The sequence below is a fragment of the Stegostoma tigrinum genome, chromosome 1, assembly GCF_030684315.1.
Source record: "Stegostoma tigrinum isolate sSteTig4 chromosome 1, sSteTig4.hap1, whole genome shotgun sequence".
NCBI lineage: Eukaryota > Metazoa > Chordata > Chondrichthyes > Orectolobiformes > Stegostomatidae > Stegostoma > Stegostoma tigrinum.
In genome coordinates, this window is record NC_081354.1 from 22445228 (window position 1) to 22468077 (window position 22850).

Genomic DNA, 22850 nt, shown 5'->3' on the forward strand with positions numbered 1-22850 from the left:
ACAAGGTAAGGATGTTGTACGCATCCAGTCGGACTCAAAGTGAATGAACACTATAAGAGCAAATGAACAGTTTATGAATGCACACCAGTCCAGTCTGTGAATTGGGCACTTATCCTTGAGTACAAAGTGCTGCAGCATTTCAATGGTAGTTGCTCCTGTGCTCCACTGTGCAGTATTGAATGGCAAGTATACAGTTAGTAGATCAGAGATGCGCCATGAATGTTCTCAGGGACCGGCACATGTTAGATGCTAGTTACTTGCTCTGGCTTCCATGTCGCGAGTTCTCAGCAGCTTGCTTGCAGACGGTCATTGGATAGGAAGTGGCATATTAATAAAGTGAGATTTATAACTAATAAGATCATCAACAAGCACAATTCCCCTTAATAGGCACTCACCACTGTTAAGTAAGAATCTCACCTCAATGTCTGGAACTTTGTTAGAAGATTCAATGAGTTGTTCTCAGCATCAACACAGATCTGGCCAGACTTCATGCATGATTATGCCATATTTCCCACCATTGTTCACGTTTTCCAGGTCCCTATAACATTACAGCCTAAGACAAAGGCCAAAATTAAAATCCAACGTGCTTTGGCATAAAGTTGACTCAGAAATTGAGTGAAGACACTTTGGAATACCAACAAACTAATGTTCAGATACAGATACTGATCGGAAGGGAAAATAAGTATAGAAACAGCTTGCAGAGTTGAGGGCAAATGGCAACAAGTTCTTTTCTTGTGGAAAATACTGCTCAGGGAGATATCTGGGAATCAACATTGAAACACCCAGAGATTGATCAGAGGCTCAGCAGAGATGGGTAGTAGATTAAGAGTGTCCATTAAATGCATTCACTGCACCGGAGGATGGACACATGTAGTGAACAACAAGGGGACAGAAGTGTAAAGCAGTACATTAAGGGTCATTCATGATCAGAGAAGTGGAAGTCAGAATGGGATAGAAAACAACATGAAGAGATCAAAGCTAATTCAGCCTGAGTTAGAAAACATTCAGCAAAGATTCAACCAGTGGGGAACAAATGCACCATAGAACAGATACCAAAAATGACTTGGCTGGCCAGTTTTCACAAATGATTGCATTATTAGATTATAAACACTACAGAGTTCTCAAATAGACAGCAGCTCACTAGAAATCTGCATTTCTGACCATGCAAGACACATGCAACAGCAAAGTAAAGTTCAGAAATTGACAGTGACCTGCAGGGCAATCAGAAGTTCAGCAGGTAACAGCAACAGGTGATGCACTGCAGGCTTGGAAATGAGACCAAGTTATACAATAAGGTACAGTGAAGAGACACTGTTTAAATGGAAAAGATACTCAAAAGTCCTCAAGATTAAATTCTGATCTTGAAAAGGATTTAATGAACTCAAAAAGATCATGAATCCTAAGTTTAGCATAAATATGAATTTTAAGTTTTGAAAGTTTGTGTTTTATCTTACTGTTAGTGTTACTGTTTAATTTTGAATGATAATTGATGTAATGTTGTTCTGAACTATCAGAGTAGATAGGGTTGATGGTATTTTTGAAATCAATGATTATCTCTTGATAATATTGACATACAGGTAGTGCTGCTATAATGCACATTTTTTTTTTAGCAGAAATTGGCTGTACCACAATTGGTGGATAGTGGAGTGATAATGGGAACTGCAGACACTGGAGAATCCAAGAAAATAAAATGTGAGGCTGGATGAACACAGCAGGCCCAGCAGCATCTCAGGAGCACAAAATCTGATGTTTCGGGCCTAGACCCTTCGTCAGATGAAGGGTCTAGGCCCGAAACGTCAGCTTTTGTGCTCCTGAGATGCTGCTGGGCCTGCTGTGTTCATCCAGCCTCACATTTTATTATTATGATGAATACTGGATGCTGTTTAGATAACACAAACTTTCTGCTGTGCTGGTATAGCAATTTTTTAGAGAAATTTCTCCATAACACTATTTCTATGGTGATTTTGTAAAACGTGATTTTCTACAGTGTGAGGTCACACAAGGACCCAACCAACACTTTACAGGAGAACTACCTGTACCTTTATTTCATAAATCAGGAGGATAACACATAAAACTGAGATAGTAGAAACTGCCGATGCTGGAGAATCTGAGATAACATGGTGTGAAGCTGAATGAACAATGCAGACTAAGCAGCATCAGAGGAGCAGGAAAGTTTGACGTTTTGGGTCGGGACCCTTCTTCAGAAATGATGAATTCTTCAGAATTTCTGAAGAAGGGTCCCGACCTGAAATGTCAAACTTTCCTGCTCCTCTGATGCTGCTTGACCTGCTGTGTTCATCCAGCTTCACACAGATAAAACTGATCTTGCTCTTGCCAGCGATGTGCATATCTATGCAATTCCTCACAGAAAAACTGGCTGACTCTTTCCTCCAAATCAGGAACACTGCAATGAACTTGAGACAATGTTACATAGCACAGACTGTTTTTCTTATAGATTGATATATTTGTACTTGTAGGTTCAGGCAATTATATATGCTATTCCACAGGTGCCTGTGTTAATCTTAATTCTTCAGCACTTACTTGTAAATGTATAGATCATTCTCTTTTGCATTCCTTCACAAACATAATACCTGAGACACCTACACCCCACTTCATCTGCCACCTATCTACCCAATCTACCGATACCTTCTATGAGTCTGATGTAGTTCTCCTGAATTCTGAATCATTTAATTTTGTGTCACTGGACAAGTTAAGAGTGCTCCATTCATCCAAGTTTGAGGAACAAAAACAGACCCATTGCTGATGACTGAGAGACACTATTTCCAGTCTTCCTTGAATCAAAGCTCGGTATTTACCCACAGTTATTGAATTCTGGGCATCAGCCAACACTCTTTTCATGGTGCTCCATTTTCACTTGTACAATGTTCTATATTTTTTCTATTAAGCCTGTTCTGAGATAACTTATGAAATACCTTCTAAAATCAATATGAACTATATCTACTGCAACTTGCTTATGTACTCAATCACTTGTTCAAAAAAAATCTATTGCATTCATCAAACACAACATGCCTTTAGCATACTTGTTCTACATGACCAAATTAATCTATACATTTCTGATTGCTCAATCATTTTATCTCAATAACATCTTCAAATTTTGTAAACAGAGGTAGGAAATATTTGTTCATGTGTTTGTCCTTGGTGTCATTGATTTGTGTCAGGGTATGAGCAATTGACAAGAACCATGTGCAAACAAATTATTTCTAATCATATTCTCACTTCATACTTTTATAGAACATAGAACATTACAGCGCAGTACAGGCCCTTCAGCCCTCAATGTTGCATCGACCTGCAAAACCAATCTGAAGCCTATCTAACCTATACTATTCCATTATCATCCATATGTTTATCCAATGACCATTTAAATGCCCTTAAAGTTGGCAAATCTACCGGTGTTGCAGGCAGGGCATTCCACGCCCCTACTTCTCTGAATAAAGAACTTACCTCTGACATCCCTCCTAAAACTATCACCCCTCAATTTAAAGCTATGTTCCCTCATACTAGCCATATCCATCAAAGGAAAAAGGTTCTCACTGTCCACCCTATCTAATCCTCTGATCATCTTGTACGTCTCTATTAAGGCACCTCTTAACCTTCTTCTCTCTAATGAAAACAGCCTAATATATCTAGAGCATTAAAAGCTCAGAGATTAGAAATTGCTGCTTGCAATTTTACTTGAAGAATGCTTAATGCTTTAGTGCCATTAATTTGCTGACCATTTGAACATAATAATTGGACTTTTTAAAAAAATAGTTTAATATCTCAGTGAAAATAGCAAAGCAATATCTTACTAATACAGTAATCTTGCATATAATAATTCTTATAATGATTTGGACATTAAAATGCTTTTTATGTAAGATAAAAAATAAAATGCTCAAGAGGCAGGGATTACTGATGTGGCCCAATAGCAAGAGAAGTGCTGTGGACGACATAAAGCATCAGTGATGAAATAGATATCGATGTAGAGATGCTGGTGTTGGACTGGCATGGTCAAGGTCAGAAATCACACGACACTAGATAATAGTCCAACAGGTTTATTGAAAACACAAGCTTTTGGAATCTTACTCCACTTTCAAGCATTAGTGAGAGAGGTAGTAACAGACACAGAATTTATAGTAAAAGATCAAAGGGTCACATCACTGTTGAGGATGAACAAAACCAATCCTAAGATGCTGTCAAATCTTTAAGCATTTAGAAGGTTTTAATTGATTAATATGTGTTTGTAAATCTCCAAATTCCTTTGAAGTCACTGTCCTGAGACAACTAAAGGTTTTATAAGTGTGACGAAGAGGTAATGTTTTAGGTTAGACAATGCACATTAGGTGTGAGGACTTGTTCAGAATCTGTCTGTGTTCTGATTTGGAGTCAGACTGGTTGTATTTCTAAAGTAGGAATTTATAAAATGCCTGATCAACTGTCTATAAATTGTGTGCTTTTTGAATAAAATACAATGTACCTGCAAATACAAATTCAACCCATAGGGTGTATATGTGCGTGTGTGAGTAAGGGGGGTGGTTGGTGGGGTGAGGGAGACGGTTTGTGTTAGTGAGGGGCTGAGGGACATTGTGTGTGCGTGTGTGTGTGTGTGTGTGTGTGTGTGCGTGCGTGTGCGTGTGTGTGTGTGTGTTGGGGGTGGGAGAGAGAGACAGAAAAAGAAAAAGTGTGTGTGTTGCGCATGTGCGTGTGTGCGCATGTATGGGAGAGACAGAGTGTGTGTATGAGAGAGGATCCGTGTGAGAGGGTGTGTGAGTATGGTGTGTGAGACACAGAGCTAGATGTTGAGTAGTCTTTCAATGGAGAGCAGAGTGGACAAGAATATTAAAGTCCATCTATCAGGGAACAGGGAGAAAGGAAGATTAGTGAGGACAGGGGGATGTAGGAACAAGAAATACGGTGAAAAAATTGGCAGGCAGAGGAGTTTTCGAAAAATGAAAGCAAGAACTTGAAAAAAGGTGATGAGGAGAATATCTGAAGAAATGAGTGTGCAGCTGAGAATATGTTTTGTAGAAGTAGCAATAAAGTAAGAGTGGAGATCAGTTGAACTACAGATCTTGATGTTGATCTCAAGATCTTACAGAAAACTGAGCTTTTCCACCTGAACCTGAGTGGACTGACATGATGAGGAAGTAAAGTGGGCGGTCTAGGGTGCAAATAGATTTTAACAGATTGCTTTGATTTTGTTAATGTTGATTTGGATCTTCATTCTAGACTTGACAACTAAGCAATGGCATCTGATATGCCCAGTGATGATGAAAGGAGAAAGCACTGCAATAGCTGTATTATTATTATTCAGAGGGAATTATGGCACACCAGAAGAAAAAGTCATTTGAGCAGGCAGTCTGGGCAATGTGACTGGACAGAAAGGCACTGTTGGAGATGTCACAGCCTTTTGCACTTTTCTTCAATTTAGACCAGGTCAAGAAGGCTCAAAGAAGTTCTAACTACTCTAAGACCCATTAAGACCCTTAATTTTCTATGTAATGGTCTTAATCCATCCACAAAAGAGGAACCCACTTATGAGAACAGAGGACCCCAGAGTAAGAGTTGCCTCTGATCCTCAGATTAATCTCCCTTGGCCCCTTTCACTTTGGCTAGCCAAGGATGTTGTAGTAACCCTCTTCAATCAATCATATCATGGAGCTCCATTCCTGATCCACGGACTTGGCTACAATGCAAGACTGACAATGGCTGCCACTTCCCATGGGCTGCTATCCTAGTTTCTAATTTGTCAGCAACTTTCAAAGGTGCAAGTCTGACCTCTGCATGGATTTAACAGGAGTGTGGGTTGGGGTGGTGATGATAGTGGGAGGGGGGTGTTCCATTGTTGGAACCAGGAAGTTCAATGGTGGAAAAGACCCAAAAAGGACAATCCCAATCAGGCCTTCCAAAAATAGCCACATAGTGGCTAATAGTGCATGCCTACATATTAGTTGAGCTTGCCATCAGGACCATTCAATTCTCCCCTCAAAATTCCCAGAAGTGCATTCAAGTGAGAGACGTGGCCACAGTAGGGAAGTCATATAGTAGTCAATTGTGTCAATCACATTTGATAAGTATATGAAGGACTAGTGTACTATTTTCTCATTCGCAGATTAAATTATTGGGGACCTTGACCAGGGAAGCCATAGTGCTGTAAGGGAGATGGTCAACAGGTTGAAGGGTTTTAAAGAGGGACTGTTGCAAATATGGGACTGCTGCTCAGAGGTGCAGAATTATTCAAAGACCTCAAAGACGAAGGAAAAGTGGAGTCAGAGTGGTAGTTAGGGATGAGAGATAGAAGTATTTTCTTAAAGTAAGTTGGAGTGATAACGCTAATCTTGAAGGGTAGTCTCTGGGCTTTGAGAATTTATGCAAGTTTCCACATATATCCACTTAAAAGTATGTTTGTAATTGCCAATATTTATTATTTAACCGTCTTGATATAGCCCATGGGGCTGCTCTCAACACTATTGGCATCACTCTGCATCACAAACCAATCATTTGGCCAAATGAGCTATCAAACACCATGATACAGATGTATGTGTTAGCTTTCATATAAAAAGAAAAACACAAAGATGTAACATCTTTCATGACAACTGGACATTTCAAATCAATTTGCAGCCAATTAAGTACTTTTGAAGCAATGCTATTTTAGTCGTTAGAATGTAAGAAACCAGGAAAGCAATTAAGGTTTCACAAAATGTAATCTGGTAATGGCCAGATAATCTTTGTTTGTTATGATATTGTTTGAGGGATACATATTGATAGACATGAGGGACAAGTCCTTTGCTCTTCTTTGACTTAAATAATGTCATGCTTTTATCTGATTGTATTTGAAGGCAAACAAGATCTCAGGCTAATGGCTCATCTGAAAGACAGCACGTATAACACTCAATACTGCACAAAAACATCAGCCAAAATGAATCACCAAAACAAATCCCTGATCAGATAATTGAATTGAGCATTACAAAACATTATAGTGTGTATGATGACAGCAAAGCATAAAATATGTTACATGTGGAATAAGCAAACAGGCTATTGTAAACTAAAATGAAGGGTAGTGCTGCCCACGAAGAAGATAGCAATAGAACAAGAATAAAAGATGCAAATGAAATCGAGAGGGACTCAACGATGAGCTAAGTAGTGTTTATGCTAATTACATGGAATAATGAATGAATTATTAGTATCCAAAGGACACACAGCTGTTGAAAATATTAAAGTGATAGCACTCATATGGACTTGACTGATGGATCAAAGAATGTTTTGCAACATTCAAGCAAGAACTGTGGTTTTCTGTTTGCTAATTGAAGTGAGAATGTAAAAATTAATAAAGTGATATGTCATTAAAGAGTGCTTTCAGGTTATTTGTATCACCACTTCTCCACAAATAAATTAATTATCGTTAGAGAAAGTTCAGAAAAACAAACGCAAATTCAGAATGGTCTCGTTAGTGGCATTAATAAAAAGCTTGCACAATATCGCACATATGCACATTCAAATCAAAGAAATGGCTATTCCACCAGACTTAAATGAACATAAAGAATGATCAGAGTCAGATTATTATCAGCCTGCCAAGTGATGAAGTAATTGTTTGAGGGCCAGGGGAACCTGGACGGATGTGGAAATGGGACCATGGATAGTGTGAGGATAAAACAACCTTAAATAGAATCAGCACATTTGAAGTAGGAGGAGATAAAAGCTGGATAATGTGAGAATCACATACTTATGCAAGTTTATTTCTGGTTATTTAATCTTGCAAGAACAGAGCAACTGTGTCAAAAGTCGACGCATTGGTTCAAACAGTAGGATGGACAAAGGTTTTAAGCTGACTTCGTGGAACAAAGTGCAGAAGAATTTTTAAAGCACAACATTTCAACATGTGTCAATATTATTTTAAAAAGTCATTGTTTCCTCCATGGCCTTCCATTGAATTCACAGAGGTCTTATCTTGCATATAACGCAGGATTTAGTGCGAGAGAAGTTCTACCGATGACTGAGACGGTTGAATAAGGATAAAAAATACACATTACTTGACAGCGACCATTTGATTGAAACTCCAGATCAGGATAACAAAAAAAAACTAGAAATTACCCGATCATCATGAATAGATACCTATTCTAGGATTCAACCACATTAGTGAGATATTGTACAAGGAAAATCTTGTAGGCTTTTAGCAGGAGCTTGTGTTGATTGGGATACCTGTAAAGAAGTGTGTGAAAAGCTTTAAAGCAAAGTGTGAACAAATGCACAGAAGCATCTACTTCTTGACACAAAGTGGGTCAACTGTGCTGATGCTTTATTGTCTTTACATTGTAGTGAACCTGTAAGGCTAGAAAAGATGAGATGTATGAACATTTGGACTTCAATAATCGTTATACTAGATTCCAGATTGTAATTGATCCTATTTCAAATTATTAAAGCTTTGTAAAATTTCATAAGGCTTGATTTTCTATGAACATTACAGCCAGCAGTTAGGTTAAAGTGCAACAATTTTGTGTGCTAGCATTAATGAAGCCAACATTGCTGCACTCTTTAAAAAATTCACTGGAAGTGAATTGACGTGACCTTTATTAACTTACAAAAACTACATTTATGTCAGAATCTTTGCCTGTTGGTAAGAATGGAATTGCTTTGTGTAAATTGTTCAGGTTAATTTTCTCACAAAGATCAATTGAGCTGCCATTCATCTAAATGAAAAGGCTTATGAAATCATCTGGAAAAGTTCACAACTCACTTTTATGTAGAGATCATAGGAATTGCCGATGCTGGAGAATCTGATATGACATGGTATGAAACTGGATGAACACAGCATGCCAAGCAACATTAGAGGAGCAGGAAAGTTTGATGTTTCAGGTCAAGACCCTTCTTCAGAAATGGGAGAGGGGAAGAGGATTCTCAAATAAATAGTGAGACAGGGGGAGGTGGATAGAAGATGCATAAAGGAGAAAATAGGGTGAGAGGAGACAGACAGACCAAAGAGACAGGGTTAGAGTCAGTGAAGGTTAATGTAGGTGGGGAGTTAGGAAGGGGATAGGTCGGTCCAGGGAAGATGGACAGGCCAAGGAGGCAGATTGAGGTTAGGGGGTAGGATATGGGGGTGGGGCTTGAGGTGGTAGGAATAGTTGGGGGGTGGCTAAGTTGGGCTGTTTTTGGAATGTGGTTGGGGGAGGGGAGATTTTGAAGCTTGTGAAGTCCACATTGATACCCTTGGGCTACAGGGTTCCCAAGCGAAATATGAGTTGCTGTTCCTGAATCTTTGGGGTGGTGTCATTGTAGCAATGCAGGAGGCCCAGGATGGACATGTCGTCCGAGGCGTGGGGGAGGGGAGTAGAAATGGTTCGTGACTGGGAGATGGAGTTGTTTGTTGCGAACAGAGCATAGGCGTTCTGCAAAGTGATCTCTATGCCACTGCTTGGTTTCCCCGGTGTAGAGGAGGCCACAACAGGAACAGTGGATACAGTATATCACATTAAAAGATGTGCAGGTGAACATCTGTTTGATGTGAAAGGTCTCCTTAGGGCCTGGGATAGGGGTGAGGGGGGAGCTGTAGGGGTAGGTGTAGCACTTGCTTTGGTGGCAGGGAAAAGTGCCAGGGGTGGTGGTGCTGGAGGGGAGTGTGGAGTGGACAAGGAAGTCATGGATAGAGTTGTCCCTCCAGAAAACACGTAAGGGTGGGGAGGGACAAATGTATTTGGTAATGGGGTCGGATTGAAGATGGCGAAAATGTCGGAGGATGATGCGTTGAATTGGGAGGTTGGTAGGTTGGTACGTGAGGATGAGGGGGATTCTGTCTTGGTTATTATAGGGGGTGTTAAAGATGAGTTGCAGGAAATGTGGGAGACACAGAGCATTTTCAATCACTGTGGAGGGGAAGTTACGGTCCTTGAAAAAAGCGGACATCTGGGATGTTTGGGAGTGGAATGCCTTATCTTGGGAGCAGATGCGATGGAGGTGGAGCAATTAGGAATAGAGGATGGCCTTTTTACAGGAAAGTAAGTGAGAGGAGGAGTATTCGAGGTAGTTGTGGGAGTCAGTAAGTTTAAAATGGATATTGGTTTCCAGGTGGACCAGAGAAGTCCAGGAAGGAGAGAGAGAGGTGTCAGAGATGGTCCAGGTAGGGTTAAGGTTGAGGTGGAAGGTGTTAGTGAAGTGGATGACCTGTTTGAGCTCCTTGTGGGAACATGAGGCGGCGCCGAAACAGTCATCAATGTAACGGAGGAAGAGAAGGGGGCTAGGGCCAGTGTACCTTTAGAAGGCGGATTGTTCCACTTATCCTACAAAGAGGGAGGCATAGCTTGGGCCCATGTGGGTACCCATGGCCACCCCCTTCGTCTGTTGGCAGTGGGAGGAATGAAAGAAGTTGTTGAGGGTGAGGATGAGTTCGGATATGCGGATAAGGGTGTCAGTGGAGGGGGACTGGTTGGACCTGCAGGACAGGAAGAAGCAGAGAACCTTTAGGCCATCTGCATGGGGAATGCAGGTGTATAAGGAGCTGACACCCATAGTGAAAATTAGGTATTGGGGACCGGGGAATTGGAAGTTCTGGAGGAGGTGGAGAGCGTGAGTGGTGTCACGGATGTAGGTCAGGGGTTCCTGGACCAAGGGGGAGAAAATGGAGTCAAGATAGGCAGAGGTAAGTTCGGTGGGGCAGGAGCAGGTGGAAACAATGGGTTGAGCAGGGCTGTCAGGTTTGTGGATTTTGGGAAGGAGATAGAAGTGGGCGGTGCGGGGTTGGGGAATGATGAGGTTAGAGGCTGCGGGTGGGAGGTCACCTGAAGTGATGAGGTGGTAGATGGCTTGGGAGATGATGGCTTGGTGCTTGGGGGTGGGCTCATGATCAAGAGGGTGATAGGAGGAGGAGTCAGAGAGCTGGCGTCTGACCTCGGCGACGTAGAGGTCAGTGTGCCATACTACTACAGCGCCTCCCTTGTCTGCGGGTTTTATGGTGACGTTGGCATTGGACCGGAGGGCTGCACGTTCTGTAGGGGAGAGGTTGGAGTGGGTAAGGGCGGTGAAGAGGTTGAGGTGATTGATGTCTTGACAACAATTAGGGATGAAGAGGTTGAGGGATGGTAGGAGACCTTGGGGCGGTGCCGAGTAGGAGGGGGTGCGTTAGATGGGGATGAAAGAGTCAGTAGAAGGAGGGTTAGGCTCACGGTTAAAGAAATAAGCGCGGAGGTGGAGGCGATGGAAAAACTGCTCAATGCCCAAACGAGAGTTGTATTCCTCCTCCTTACTGAGGACGAAAGGTCAGTCCTCAGTAAAGGACTCCCCTTTGTGCACCTCCACCCCAACATCGTTGAATACAGAAGACTGGAAAATGACAAATGTTACACCTTGTTCAAAAATGGTACAAGAATAATGCAAACAATGATGAGCCAGTCAGTTTGACTTTGGTGGGTGGTAAACTTCTTCAAGCAGTAATGTTGGATAAATTTATAGTCACATAGACAAATGTAAGTGAATTAAAGAGAGGCCATGTGGAGCACTGAAGAAGAAATCATTTTTTACCAACTTGCTTCTTCATGCCATCTCCAGTTTGCATAGAGGTGAAAGAAAGTACACAAGACCATACTGTTAATATGATGTATGTAGTTTACATTGTAAAAGGTAATGTTGAGATAAGATCTGTCAGAGGTCTTTAACTTCCCAAGTGGTCTGGACAGATTAAATAGGAAGAATATGTTCATGAAAGCATCAAGAATCAAGAATGAGAGTGTATGTTTTAAAGTAATCAGTACAAGAACAAAATAATGAGTAAGCGCTTTTTCATGCTCAAACTACAACACAGTTGGAGGGGAATGTCTGGTATCCATCTAAATCCACAGCCTCTGCTCCTTTTTGAGCATGCCTGGCCCACCTCCTAAAGACATGCACCATGCTCGAACAAAGATCTGACCTTCTGGGCCACTGTTATTCTCAGGTTGTGTTTGCAAAGCTAATAGATACCCTATTTCTGCACTCCTGACCCAGGAGTGAAAATCTGATACTTGATACTGAGGTTTGCAGTATTAAAACAGAAAGCTAAGGAGCTAGAATATGCACAAGTCTGACAGACTACCAAACGTCTTTTATTAATTTATTTGCAGGAATTGAACATATGATTGAAACTGACTCTCTGGCTCTGAAATTGTTTTAATTCCAACGCTCAGAAGAGATTAGTGGCTAGTCTGAAATATAATACCAAAAAGGCAGCATCTGACAAAAATAAATGCTGGGTCACCTTTACATTCTGAGAACTGAAAAGTGAAAAAAAGTATTTTAAAGTCTCCCATGCAAATTCTAAAGCTTTAAGTTCACCTGCAAACAAATTGGATCTGCTTCCTTATATAACAGCCATAAGTGCATGTCCAAATGAGTTACAGAATAGTTTCCTCTTTCTTTCAAAGTAAACCTGCAAATTAATCTTGGGAATATGACCCTAATCCTTAACTATCTGAACTTATCTGAAATACAATTTAAGAGTAGAAAGAGATTGCTTCTGCACTGGACTCTCAAACATACGTTTTGTCTTATTCATTCTGAGGACATGGACATCATTGGCTCTCCAGTATTTATTGCCCACTCATAGTTATGGAGTCATTGGTTTGGAGATGCATACAGGTAGAGTCCATGATTAAGAAAGCAAATGTAATCTTGTCGTTTATCTCAAGAGGGTTGGAATATAAAGCAATGATGTGCTTCTGAGACTTTATAAAGCACTAGTTAGGCCCTATTTAGAATACTGTGTCCAATTTTTGGTCCCACACCTCAGGAAGGACATACTAGCCCTGGAGCGTATCCAGCGGAGATTCACACGGATGATCCCTGGAATGGTAGGTTTAACGTACGATGAATGGCTAAGGATCCTAGGATTGTATTCATTAGAGCTTAGAAGGTTGAGGGGAGATCTAATAGAAACTTACAAGATAATGTATGGCTTAGAAAGGGTGGACGCTGGGGAGTTGTTTCCGTTAGGCGGGGAGACTGGGACCCATAGGCACAGACTTAGAATTAGAGGGGGTAAATTTAGAATGGAAATGAGGAGACATTTCTTCAGCCAGAGAATGGTGGGCTTGTGGAATTCATTGCCACAGAATGCAGTGGATGCCGGGACGTTAAATGTCTTCACGGCAGAAATCGATAAATTCTTGATCTCACAAGGAATCAAGGGCTACGAGGAGAGTGCAGGGAAGTGGAGTTGAAATGTCCATCAGCCATGATTTAAATGGTGGAGTGGACTTGATGGGCCGAATGGCCTTACTTCCACTCCTATGTCTTATGCTCTTATGGTCTTACAGCATGGAACCAGAATCTTCTGTCCAAATTGTCTGCACTGACCATGCATTCCTGTCTGACCCAGTCCCATTTGCCAGCATTTGCCCTATATCACTCTCATTCCTTTCTATGCATATTCTCATTCAGATATCTTTTAAATGTTGTCATTATACTCACCTCCACCACCTCTTCTGGGAGCTCATTCCCTCAACACATCACCCTCTACGTGAAAAATTTACCCGTTAGGTCCTTTTTAAATCTTTCCTCTCTCACCTTAAACCTATGTTCTCTAGTTTTGGACTCCCCCACCCTAGGAAAAAGACCTTGGCCTTTCACCCTATTCATGCCCATCATGATTTTATAAACCTCTATTAGGGCACCCCTCAGCCTCCGACTCTCCAGTTGCCTTTGACAAGATGGTGGCGAACTGCCTTCTTGGACTGTTGCCATCCATGTGTTATATTTGACCCATTATGGCCTTCAAGGAAGGATTTCCTGGATTTTGACCCAGTGATAGTGAAGGGATAGAGGTATCTTTCCAAGACAGGATGGTGAGTGGCTTGGAGGGGAACTTGCAGGCGGTGGTTTTCCCATGTATCTGCTGCACTTGTCTGTCTTGATGAAAGTGGTCATGTATTTTGAAGGTGCTGTCTTAGAATCTTTAGTGAAGTTTGTAGTGCATCTTGTAGAGTGTACATGCTGCTGGTTTGGAGCATCAGTGGTGGAGGGAGTGGATACACAAGGATGAGGTGTCAATATAGTGGGTGCTTTGTCCTGGATAGTACTATGCATCTTGGGTTTTGTTGGGGTTGCACCTATCCAGGGATTATTCCATCACAATCCTGACTTCTGCTTTGTAGATGATGGACAAACATTGGGCAATCAGGAGGTGAGCTACTTGCCATAATTGTCTTAACCCCCGATCTGCTCCTGTAGATGCTGCATTTATTTGGTTGAGTTTCTGGTCATTCAAACCTAAATGTCGATATTGGGGGATTCAGTGATCTTAACAGCACTGAATATCAAGAAGAGGTGGTTATATTGTCTCTTACTAGAGATGGTCATTGTCTGGTATTTGTGTGGCACACACGTTATCTGCTACTTGCCAGCCTAAGCTTGGATATTGCCCAGATCATGTTACATTTGAACATGGACTGCTTCAGTATCAGAGGAGTTGCAAATAGTGCTGAACATTGTGCAATCATCAGTGAATTATCTATGAACACCCCACTTCTTATGATGTAGGGAAGATCAGTGAAGTAGCTGAAGATGATTTGGCTTAGGACAATATCCTGAGGAACTCCTGCAGAGATGTGAACCGTGACCATATTTCTATGTGCCAATTACAACATCAACCAGAAGACAGTTGGCTCCCTCGTGCCTATTGATTTCAGTTTTGCTAAGGTTTCTGATGCCACACTTGACAGAATGTAGCCTTGATGTCACGGGTTATCATTCTCTCCTTATGTCCAGAATTTGCCTCTTTTGTCTAGTCTGAGGTCAGGAGCTGAGTAGCCCTGGTGAAACCCAAACTGGGAGTCACTAGGCAGCTTATTGCTGAGCGGGTGCTACTTGATAACACAGCTGATGATACCTTCCATCACTTTAACAATGATCAAGAGTAAACTGATGGGTTGGTAATTGGCTGGGTTGGATTTGTCTGCGTTCTGGACTACAAGTCTTTGGTGCTATTATCGGAATGTTATCAGGACCCATGGACTTTGTAGTATCCAGTACCACCAACTGTTTATTTATATCTTGTGGAGTGAATCAAATTGGTTTAAGAAAGGCATCTTTGAAGCTGGGGACCATCGGAGGAGGCCACGACAATCATCCACTCAATATTTCTCGCTGAAGGCAGCTGTCAATGCTTAAGCCTTAACTTTTTCAGTGGTGTGTTGGACTCTTCCGGTATTGAGGATGGGAATATTTGAGGATCCTCCGCTTCCAGTGAATTATTTAAACGTCCACCCACCATTGATGGCTGAATGTGGTGAGACTGCAGATCTTAAATGTAATTCATTGATTATGGCGTCTTAGCTGTGTCTATCACTTGCTGCTTATGCTGTTTGGCGTGCAAGTAATCCCGCTTGGCAGCTTCACCAGATTGACATCTCACTTTTCGATATGCCTGTTGCTGCTCCTGGCATACACTCATGCACTCTCCATTGAACGAGGGTTGATTGCCTGGCTTGACGGTAGTGGTTAAGGTCCATGAGATTGCAGATAATGCTGGAGTCCAGTTCTGCTGCTGTTGACGGACCTCACAAATGCCCAGTCTTGTGTTGCAAGGTCTGTTAAAATCTGTCCCATTTAGCACAGTGATCGTGCCACACAACATAATGGAGGGTCTTCTCAATGTGAAGGAGAGACTTTGCCTCCACAAAGACTGCAATAGTCGCTCTTATCAACACTGTCATGGACAAGTGCATCTGCAGCCATTATACTTGTAAAGATATAGCCAAGTGTGTTTTTCCATCCTATTGGTTCCCTCACCACCTGCCACAGGCCCAGTCTGATGGCTATTTCCTTTAGGAGCTGACCAACTCAACCAGTAGTTCTGCTGCTGAGTCACTCTCGCACACTTTTCCTCATTCAATATATTTATGTTTGAAAAGGAGCCAATCTACCATGGCACTCTTGAGCCAAAGAAAGCGTGAATTTGTTAATTACTAAAATACATGGAAAAGTAATGCACACACATGTAAACACAGATTAGAAATAATTGTTTAAATAGATGACAATTAAAAAAAGATCTCCAAGTCAGTCTTTTGTGTATCCATTGGAGTAAATGGTAGAATATGGCAAATGTTAAACTGGGTATTTCTGGTAGCTGATTTTGTTAGTTGAGCAGTTAGTTTTGAGATTCTTCTGCAAATGTATTGAAAGAATTTCCATTTCGACTGCGGCTTTTGACTGGTGACTTGCTTTCTGCAACCAAGAAGAATCAGACTTTCTTTTCTTTTATTCTTTATCTATATGCGTAAGCCTGTGAAATAGATCTCCTCCGTTGTAATCTTCATTGCACACTCTGGCCTCGTGACACTGGAACACTTGACCAGCAAACGCATAGCAGAGATGAACTGATTTTGAGCACCTTCTCTTGTGCAATTCTGGCTTGGGACAGAACTCACAGAATATGATTTACGTCTCTACGATGAAATGGTCCTCTGAAATTTCTTGTCAATTTTCCAGTTGCAAAATTCCATGATGACTTTTCAGACTAAACGTAATCCGTACAGGAATTACATTTTCAGCTACCTTTGTCTAATTTTAAAAAAAATCAAAGCAAAACATTCAGTCTTACTTAGAAAGGTCAACATATCAGCAAGAAATTTAAGATTATGATCCGTTGTTTTGGCTATATAGGTGTTATGTGTTAATGGAATTCTTTTGGAACTGAGCACAGAAACTGGTTAAGCTACCAGTATTAGTAAAACATTTGCTCACTAAATCACTTTTTCATTGCTTAAAGCAGAAAACAATAACAAGTTTAAAAATGCAAATATTTACCATTGTTTCAAGACATCTCCACTATGGTCGGCACCAACTAACGGCAATATCGAAAATAAACTAACAAAATTGAAAATTCTCTCCAAGTCCGCAGGAGCCTTAAAGAGATGTGGAGAGCTGTTTATTTTTACGCCCTGCTTCCAGCAACTTCTGTCCTGACTTAAGATGTAAACTTTGTTCAGTGGTTTAGGTTTCGCCTTGGTAATAGAAAGTTGTGGCTTCAAACTCCGCTCCTAAAACTTGAGGGACTGCTATTTTATCAAAGATGTGACATTAAACTGAATCCCATTCCTCATTATTTAAAAAGAGTAGAGAATTCATCATAATGTTCTGGTCAACAAAACTGATCTATCATTGCCAAACCAGTTTTCCTGGTTCTTTATATTACTGCCATTTGTGGGACCTGTCTGCGTTCCAACTTGCTATGGTGTTTTATCATACCTTGCCCCAAATAAATTATTCCTATGAAATACTGTTTGCCATCCTGGGTCTTGAAAGTTGCTGTATAAATCCAAAGTTCTTTCTTAACCATTTTGAGGTTGTTTACTTGTAGACATTTTTTTAAACGAAAAGAAGTATATTTTTGCAAGAGACAAGCAAAGCACAACTGGGGCTGAGTGACAAATGCTGGACTTGCCAGCGTTACTCATATCCTTGAAAGAAAAATAAAATGTCAGAAATGCCCTTTGTTTTTATAAACCTACAGCATTTTAGAGGCTGAGATAACAAGGTACAGAGCTGGATGAACACAGCAGGCCAAGTAGCATCAGAGGAGCAGGAAAGCTGACGTTTTGGGCCGAGACCCTTGATTTTCTGAAGAAGGGTCGAGGCCCGAAACGTCAGCTTTCCTGCTCCTCTGATGCTTGCATGGCCTGCTGCGTTAATACAGCTCTATACCCTGTTATCTCAGATTCTCCAGCATCTGCAGTTCCTACTATCTCTGAAGCATTTTAGAGGCTGTTGCTTTCCAAAGAAGGAGATGTATATCCACTTTCATCATTGTTGAGGGGCCTACCTTGGAAGACTCAGATAACCAAAAGGACTGGCTTTACTTCTTAATCTTACAAAGTGATACAACAGAGGCAGGGGGATGGCACACTTGTCAATTGCATCTGAAAGAGGGAAACTAGGAAATCTTCCATGGGCTAAAAATCATAAAAACGACTTCCCCCTGCATGCTGCTAAGCATGACATATGCGCGGTGATGTTCACCCCAAGTGTCAATTTTGCAAGGTGTGGAGGATAGTAAGTTTGATATGCTTAATTTCAGAGCTGGTGTTAAACTAAATGAGAAATAAAAGCCAATAAGTATCTCATCCAATCAATTTTGTTTGAGGCTTCCTTCTTTTCGAATTTAAAAGTAGTATGGTTGACGTTAAGGGCATAAACAAATGTGAACAGGCATGATTCTTTGGATTTCCCGATATCTAACCTGAAATAATCAGGTCTAAATACAATAGAAGCTTGCACACAGCACGGAAGAATTGAATAACTTCTCCATATTTGAACTCCCTAACAATTTACCAAGTGACTCAATAGCATTAGTCCAGGTGAACACTGGACAGCTCCTTTGGTGTATAGCAGCTCGGCCCAAGAGCATATGCAGAGGGGTGCTATGAGTTCCTGTGAGTGTGCTTAAAAATTGTAGAAATGATTAATCATTTAATTCTCAATCGGTGCACTGAAAGTAAAATTAATCCCAGGGATGAATGAAGCTTTGGGCTAGAAAGGGTATAGAAGGTGATGAAATAGTAAGGAAACAAGATGTAAGGATTCTTTTGAGACTTGGGGATGAGGGATATCTCACAACAAGAAAAGCAATCACTGCAAGAGCTATACTGCTGTGATTAATCTGTCTGTCAAAAAAACGTAGGACAACATTCTTTAAAGATGAAAGAGATCTAAAGTAATGAGAGCAGGAATTGTATGAAAGCTACCTCAGGATAATGACTATGATCATTAAATTAAATGAAGTCAAAAGGAAATGTAATGTAGATTGTTGACAGGAGCAAAATGAATTCAAAATAAATCCATATGCAAACTTGTGTGTTAAATCTAAGGACTGCAATTAATTTTGGTGGAAGTTAATGCAAATGTAATATCGTAATTTCAAGAGCGAGAGAAAAAAAAAGGTGGTTTACAAATGTTTGAATCTAAGGATTAGTGTAAGAGTTGGCAACATTTCCTTCCAGCAGTGGATCTATGAATGAAAATTAGAAACCAGCCACCTTCATCCTGTGATAGTGGGGACTGCTGATGCTGGAGAATCTGAGATAATAAGTTTCTGAAGAAGTGTCCAGACCTGAAACGTTAGCTTTCCTGCTCCTCTGATGCTGTTTGGCCAACTGTGTTCATCCAGCTCTGCACCTTAATTCTGTACCTTGTTTCCATGCATTTGCTCTCAGCAGAGCTGGCCTATTTTCTGCTCTTAACACCCGGCATTAACTCCAGTACCTCTTCAACACATCTCTCCTTTATCGCCATCAGAACTCTGTTTGCCTGTTGCTCTGGGCACCTTTGCCATCCGTTCCACCCGCTTCTCTTCCGCCTCTCTCAACAGCTAAAAAATGTCAAGATAACAAAATGTGAGGCTGGATGAACACAGCAGGCCAAGCAGCATCTCAGGAGCACAAAAGCTGACGTTTCATCAGAGAGGGGGATGAGGAGAGGGAACTGGAATAAATAGGGAGAGAGGGGGAGGCGGACCGAAGATGGAGAGTAAAGAAGATAGGTGGAGAGAGTATAGGTGGGGAGGTAGGGAGGGGATAGGTCAGTCCAGGGAAGACGGACAGGTCAAGGAGGTGGGATGAGGTTAGTAGGTAGCTGGGGGTGCGGCTTGGGGTGGGAGGAAGGGATGGGTGAGAGGAAGAACAGGTTAGGGAGGCAGAGACAGGTTGGACTGGTTTTGGGATGCAGTGGGTGGGGGGGAAGAGCTGGGCTGGTTGTGTGGTGCAGTGAGGGGAGGGGACGAACTGGGCTGGTTTAGGGATGCAGTAGGGGAAGGGGAGATTTTGAAACTGGTGAAGTCCACATTGATACCATTAGGCTGCAGGGTTCCCAGGCGGAATATGAGTTGCTGTTCCTGCAACCTTCGGGTGGCATCATTGTGGCACTGCAGGAGGCCCATGATGGACATGTCATCTAAAGAATGGGAGGGGGAGTGGAAATGGTTTGCAATTGGGAGGTGCAGTTGTTTGTTGCGAACTAAAAAATGTCATTTTCCAGCTCCTTTCAGTTCTGAAGAAGAGTCATATTGGATTCAAAACATTAACTCTGTTTGTCTTTCCCAGATGCTTCCAGACCAGCTGCATTTCTCTAGTACTGATTGTTTTTATTCCAGAAATGTTCAAATGTTCAATCCTTTAAAAAAAGAAACCTGTGGAGGTTTCCAATTCAGTTGAGCTTTACAAGGAAACTTTTATTCTGAGATGGGATCCCTTGGTTCTAGCCCCCTCAGCTTTATCCTTTCTACTCAGACACCTTCCTGTTCAACCCTGTAAGAATTCTGCATCTTTGTGACTTTAAAAACCTCCAAAATGGTCGAGCAAGCCACTTTCCCCATGGGTAATTAAGACTGGACAATAACTGTTAACTTTTCTGTGGCTAAATAAAGATGAAGTGTCCTCTGCCTCATAGGGATTAATCCTAATCTGGGGAATAAAAAAGCGGAGAGCTTTCAAGAAATGGAGCAATGCTTGCACAGGAAACGTTTGCAAAAAAACAGGTCACAGAAAATTGAAGTCTCTACCTGTGAGAAGGGACATGTATGCCTTGGATCAAAGGTTCATTGGATAGGTTCTTGAGATAACAGTGTTGACCTATGTGTTCGGTAAATTGGGTTTAAGCGGTCCAGAGTTTTTAAAAATGAGAGTCAATCTTATTCAAACATATTTGATTCTGAAGAGCACTGACAGAGAAGCTGAGAAGTTGTTTCATCTGTTTGGGGAAACTAATTCAAAGAGTTGATTATTTAAAACTGAGATGAGAAAAAAAAGTTTCTTTATTCTGAAGTTTGTGAGGCTTTGGGATTCTCCACTTCAGCGGCATTGCAGTTAGGGAGCACATTCAAGATTGTAATAGAATCTTGATCTCTCTGATGATCAAGAGATATGAAGAATGAGCTGGAAAGTGAAATTGAGGTAGGTGAGAATCCAGTATTCACACTGGCACTTGGGACAAATAAAGAGACATTCTGCAAGCAACAGGATTGTCTTTATTTGTGTAGGGAACCAAAAAGCACTGCTTAACTCTGGGAAACTAGATACAGTGCACATGATCAGACTGCAAGTTCCAAATTCAACTCACAATTTGACTTTCAATTGAGCCTTAGCTCTCCTGGATCTTTTACTTTGTACTTTTGCTCACAACTGGAACATACTGATATCAATTGGAATTGTGCACTCTGAGATTTCTCATGTACCTAATGTTCTAGGATGCATTCCTGTGCAAACAATTTCTGGTCAGAGTTATTTTTTCTATATCATTTGAAGAGAAGCTGGAGGACAGATTCCTAAATCTATTTTTCCAAGTAAATGTTACATTGAATGTGTTTTTTCAATATAATGTATATATTTATAGAATGCAGAGAAATAAGGAGGTATGTATAGCTATCACCTATAAATACCTTTGTAGATATTTAATGCTTGAAAAAAGGCTAGTTTACTGACTACAATTAAAACCAATGCTTTATACGCTGAAACATTAAGATGAGCAATAGATAATTTTAAACTAATTATCTTGCGTCTGTTTTATTGATAGCTAATTTTTAAAAAGTGCTATTTTCTTACAGCTGAGAACATTTAGCAAGCAGTAATACAGATACAGAATGAAGAAAAAAAAGTCAAACAGATTTTCTTCATTCTAATTTGATGTCTTTTTTAAAAACAAATGCTGAATTTTCAAATAAACACATCTTTTTTGAGAGAAATAAATAGCGAAATAGTCTGTGGAAGAGAGAACAAAATAGATTGGGGGTGATGGAGCAGCAGTCCACTTACTATTTGACCTGAAAGGGAGAGTTGGAGAGAGAAACACACTAGGATGTCTGAGTTTGAAGTTATTGATCATGAAAGGAAGGTTAGTGTATTGCACTTGAATGAATAGTTCAGTGGCAGATGAATGAGAAACAGCAGGAGCAAAGGGGTGGTAGGAAGCAGAGGATGATGTGCAAAGTAAACCATAGAGCAAGCAAGTAACTGGCGGAATTCTGAATAAATAGGGGGATGGTAGAAATGGGAGTGCCTGAAGACTATGTTTTCACAGCAGCCTGAGACGAAAAGCCTCTAGCTGTTGGTGGCATTTTTATTTGCCTCAGTACACAGTGTTTCACAAACAGAAAAAAGATAGTGATTAAAAACAGAAGCAGAGAGTATAGTAAAGTCCCATCATATTTGTAGGTACATTCATGGAAAGCCTCAGAAACAGCAAATTTACAATCTTTATAATGGGAGTTAATTGCACAGGTTACAACCATTGTTGTAAAATTGAAAATCAATATGCACCACACGCAATAGGGGAGAAAAATAATAAAATCATTAGACTGTATTCTTACATATTTTATGGCTCAGAGCTAGTTGCATTGAATTCTATGGAGTGTTTTTCATTGTGACGCCCATTGAGTTTTCTCGCCTTACATTCCCAAACTCACCTCATTGACCACATATGCCACCACAATAATGTCCCTCTCATCCAGATCTAGCCTACCCTACTACATGCCATTCCAGGAACAAGTCACCACTGTCGGGATGCCTCAGAAGTCAACAGTATGGCTGGTGCAGGCACCACTTTTAATAAGTCACTGTACACCCAGAAAAATGCTGTTATTCCAGATTTGCTACGCACTGTTTGTCTCTGATGTCTGGAGGAAAGCACAGCATTGTAGGAAGAAGATTGATGTCCATCTTTGCTCCACCAGTGAAATGCCTACCATCTTCTGTCTAATATCATGGACTCATTGTACCCACCTTCTATCAGGTTTCATGATCTACCACTCTCATTGCTGGGTTCGACATTCTCCCTCTCACACTGATCACCCAACCCCTGAGAGCACTCATCCTGAATGCTCTCTGTGCTGCTCACTCACT